The 5000-nt window shown below is 51.0% G+C and overlaps 1 non-coding gene across 1 annotated transcript in view; it reads left to right on the forward strand.

Annotated features, from left to right (window-relative positions):
• The first annotated feature begins 4757 nt into the window (after positions 1–4757).
• Positions 4758–5000, forward strand: part of LOC126430574 (small subunit ribosomal RNA) — a 1909-nt gene continuing 1666 nt past the window's right edge. Inside the window, exon 1 of the ribosomal RNA XR_007577225.1 lies at positions 4758–5000. This exon is cut by the window's right edge and continues 1666 nt beyond it. This is a non-coding gene — a ribosomal RNA (small subunit ribosomal RNA).

The following is a 5000-nucleotide window of genomic DNA, read 5'->3' on the forward strand; positions in this document are numbered from 1 at the left end:
ACTGGAACTAGAGTAACCGTATACACGGCACTGATTAGTAATAGATGCAGAGCCATCAGAATACAGATAATATATACAACCGTCCCTATACATGCTGAAAGACTCTGCACACAATGAGAACCACACGTCAGCCAGACACTCTTATCACACACTACTCTCTTATCACACACAATATCTAACCACCAGCATGGAAGAACATCCAGTGCATCCTCTCCGCCACATGACACAATCCACACTATCATTACCAGACCGGGAGGTCCACCCAGAAAACACAATATCCCACCCTTCCGACATCCGCACATTGCTCAGCTAAGCCACGAACACCCACACATGTCCTACACAGTGGTGCACCCAACATCACAATACTGCCTCCTGTCACAGCACACAAACAATGGCAGGAATGAAAGACACAGATCTGCCACAACCATGGAATCGGAGCGCCGCCTGTCATGAGCCAAAAGTGCATCCTGACGTGACAAATCGGATAATACCGCAGGCATCCAATTACGATAATCACTATCAACGAACCTGCCGCCCCCCCCCCAATACACCTTTCCCTACAACAATGTGTATCTGAACCTACGCTATATCGTACCTTAACCTAACCTATATCGTACCTTAACCTAACCTATATCGTACCTTAACCTAACCTATATCGTACCTTAACCTAACCTATATCGTACCTTAACCTAACCTATATCGTACCTTAACCTAACCTATATCGTACCTTAACCTAACCTATATCGTACCTTAACCTAACCTATATCGTACCTTAACCTAACCTATATCGTACCTTAACCTAACCTATATCGTACCTTAACCTAACCTATATCGTGCCTTAACCTAACCTATATCGTGCCTTAACCTAACCTATATCGTGCCTTAACCTAACCTATATCGTGCCTTAACCTAACCTATATCGTGCCTTAACCTAACCTATATCGTGCCTTAACCTAACCTATATCGTGCCTTAACCTAACCTAATTTGTGCCTTAACCTAACCTAATTTGTGCCTTAACCTAACCTAATTTGTGCCTTAACCTAACCTAATTTGTGCCTTAACCTAACCTAATTTGTGCCTTAACCTAACCTAATTTGTGCCTTAACCTAACCTAATTTGTGCCTTAACCTAACCTAATTTGTGCCGTAACCTAACCTAATTTGTGCCGTAACGTAACCCATGTTGTGCCGTAACGTAACCCATGTTGTGCCGTAACGTAACCCAAGTTGTGCCGTAACGTAACCCATGTTGTGCCGTAACGTAACCCATGTTGTGCCGTAACGTAACCCATGTTGTGCCGTAACGTAACCCATGTTGTGCCGTAACGTAACCCATGTTGTGCCGTAACCTAACCCATGTTGTGCCTTAACCTAACCCATGTTGTGCCTTAACCTAACCCATGTTGTGCCTTAACCTAACCCATGTTGTGCCTTAACCTAACCCATGTTGTGCCTTAACCTAACCCATGTTGTGCCTTAACCTAACCCACGTTGTGCCTTAACCTAACCTACGTTGTGCCTTAACCTAACCCATGTTGTGCCTTAACCTAACCCATGTTGTGCCTTAACCTAACCCATGTTGTGCCTTAACCTAACCCATGTTGTGCCTTAACCTAACCCATGTTGTGCCTTAACCTAACCCATGTTGTGCCTTAACCTAACCCATGGTGTGCCTTAACCTAACCCATGGTGTGCCTTAACCTAACCCATGTTGTGCCTTAACCTAACCCACGTTGTGCCTTAACCTAACCCACGTTGTGCCTTAACCTAACCCACGTTGTGCCTTAACCTAACCCACGTTGTGCCTTAACCTAACCCACGTTGTGCCTTAACCTAACCTACGTTGTGCCTTAACCTAACCCATGTTGTGCCTTAACCTAACCCATGTTGTGCCTTAACCTAACCCATGTTGTGCCTTAACCTAACCCATGTTGTGCCTTAACCTAACCCATGTTGTGCCTTAACCTAACCCATGGTGTGCCTTAACCTAACCCATGTTGTGCCTTAACCTAACCCATGTTGTGCCTTAACCTAACCCATGTTGTGCCTTAACCTAACCCATGTTGTGCCTTAACCTAACCCATGTTGTGCCTTAACCTAACCCATGTTGTGCCTTAACCTAACCCATGTTGTGCCTTAACCTAACCCATGTTGTGCCTTAACCTAACCCATGTTGTGCCTTAACCTAACCCATGTTGTGCCTTAACCTAACCCATGTTGTGCCTTAACCTAACCCATGTTGTGCCTTAACCTAACCCATGTTGTGCCTTAACCTAACCCATGTTGTGCCTTAACCTAACCCATGTTGTGCCTTAACCTAACCCATGTTGTGCCTTAACCTAACCCATGTTGTGCCTTAACCTAACCCATGTTGTGCCTTAACCTAACCCATGTTGTGCCTTAACCTAACCCATGTTGTGCCTTAACCTAACCCATGTTGTGCCTTAACCTAACCCATGTTGTGCCTTAACCTAACCCATGTTGTGCCTTAACCTAACCCATGTTGTGCCTTAACCTAACCCATGTTGTGCCTTAACCTAACCCATGTTGTGCCTTAACCTAACCCATGTTGTGCCTTAACCTAACCCATGTTGTGCCTTAACCTAACCCATGTTGTGCCTTAACCTAACCCATGTTGTGCCTTAACCTAACCCATGTTGTGCCTTAACCTAACCCATGTTGTGCCTTAACCTAACCCATGTTGTGCCTTAACCTAACCCATGTTGTGCCTTAACCTAACCCATGTTGTGCCTTAACCTAACCCATGTTGTGCCTTAACCTAACCCATGTTGTGCCTTAACCTAACCCATGTTGTGCCTTAACCTAACCCATGTTGTGCCTTAACGTAACCCATGTTGTGCCTTAACCTAACCTATAATGTGCCTTAACCTAACCTAAAGTGCGCCGTAACCTAAACTATATTGCGCCTTAACCTGACGCACGTTGTCGCTGAACCTGCTCTGTAATTGTTATGCAACCCGTTAAAGTAGTGTAGTGTTGCCTAACCGCAACCCTCGCAATATAGTTCGCTACTCGCACTGCCCGGTCCCCTGTGTATCGCGTCATGTTAAACACCTTGCAGGTGTTGCTGACTTTCCACATGCTCCTGCTATACACTGTAGTGTGGATAGCAGCAGGACGTACATGCCCCCCCCCCTTCCCCCCTGCCTTCGCAAGCTGGTCGGTGAGAAGTTTGCATGTTCAATGCCCTTCGCATGCCGACGTACTCAGCCTACGTTGTGGTACGGCCTGTCACCTGTCCGCCGATGTACGCAAAACCCACAAACTGTACTGCACATTGCTCCGTATGTACTGAATGATACATCGTGGCCCATGTGACCGTATGACGACAGCGCCTAGCAACGGCGGACCATACAGTCCAAATATTGTGCACGCAGCTACGTGTCGTCTCCCTATAAGAGCTGGATTGCAGTGTGGTACGCCATACAGACGTGTGGGAGGAACGGACGCCCTGGATGGCGATCAGCATGAGCAGTCTGTTGATGTAGTGGAGCGTGTATTCGGACGTAGTCGTCTCTTCTCACACACCGTGATAGCATGTTGCACCGCGTTCCACATCTGCGACATGCTGCAGAGGCGGGCTGACAGTCGTTCGCGCAATGGACACCGCATACGTACGGGGTCTACCTTCCACGTGTTCTCTAGGCGTGCACATGTTGTTGCGTCTATGTGGGCAGACGTAGTGTGTTGTGACACCTGACACAGGCATGCAATACTCGTTGCAAATGGCGATGGACGTGTACGTTTGCTGGTGACGTTACGCAAATGAACAACCGGTAACCCGTTGTGGTGCGGTTGTTCTCGCTAGAGGTGAATCAGTGTTGGCGACGATCGGTCGAGCTATTAACCGGTTGTTTCAGGGATACCCACCATGCCCACGAACGTGAAAGGGGACCCACCATGCCCACGAACGTGAAAGGGGATCTGGGTGTGAGGCGATACGCGGCGGTGGCTGGGTGGGACCGTCCCCGGCCGGTGAGGGGGGGCCGCCCGGCGTGCTGGCAGCGCGGTGCGTGGGCGCACGCGCTACAGCCGGCTGGTGGGGGCGGCCGGTGGCAGGCGCGCCGGCCGACGGACGCGGCAGGCGGCGCAGCTGCGCGCCGGCGCCCCCTGCTCGCGGCGCCTTGCGGCCAAAGTAGGTCCTCGCGGGCCCGGTGCGAAGCGCGGTGGCCATCTGCAGTGTGCTGGTCCGATTGAGGACTTTGTGCGCTGAGGATGCGCCGCCGCCCGGCGCTCGGCGCCGCGACGCCGTCTGCTGCTCGGTCGCCCCAGCGGTTCTCGCAGGTGGTTTGTATCGCAGCTGTGCGGACGTGTTGGCGCGTGCGCTGTGCTGGGAGAGTTCGCTTCGGCACCCAAGTAGGGCTTTTGTCCTTCTGTGGCGCTGGCGTTGGAGCTGCCGGTCACCGTAGGTGGCGCGTGTTGTCTCCCGCCGGCAATGCCACGACAGCACGCTCCCGGGCCTCTGTCGGCAGCGGCAAGCTCAGTTGGGAGCACGGGTGGTCGCACCTAAAGCGTCTACTCGCCTAACTCCGGGCGATTGCGCCTCTCTCGAACCCGACCAAGTACTTAGGACGGCGCTGCGCGCCGCCGGGACCTGAGAGGGTTTCGAGGTGTGTTGTGCAGGGGAGCTCAGCCTCCTCCTGTTTGCAGAATAATTGAGCGGACGCTTGCGTGTTCGCGCGGGCCCCCGGGACACACTCCCGGGCGGCCGGCTGCTCAGCTCTAGTTGACGCAGCTCCCTGGTTGATCCTGCCAGTAGTCATATGCTTGTCTCAAAGATTAAGCCATGCATGTCTCAGTACAAGCCGCATTAAGGTGAAACCGCGAATGGCTCATTAAATCAGTTATGGTTCCTTAGATCGTACCCACGTTACTTGGATAACTGTGGTAATTCTAGAGCTAATACATGCAAACAGAGTCCCGACCAGAGATGGAAGGGACGCTTTTATTAGATCAAAACCAATCGGTCGGCTCGTCCG

This window comes from Schistocerca serialis, unplaced genomic scaffold (genome assembly GCF_023864345.2).
Source record: "Schistocerca serialis cubense isolate TAMUIC-IGC-003099 unplaced genomic scaffold, iqSchSeri2.2 HiC_scaffold_1051, whole genome shotgun sequence".
NCBI classification, from domain to species: Eukaryota; Metazoa; Arthropoda; class Insecta; order Orthoptera; family Acrididae; genus Schistocerca; species Schistocerca serialis.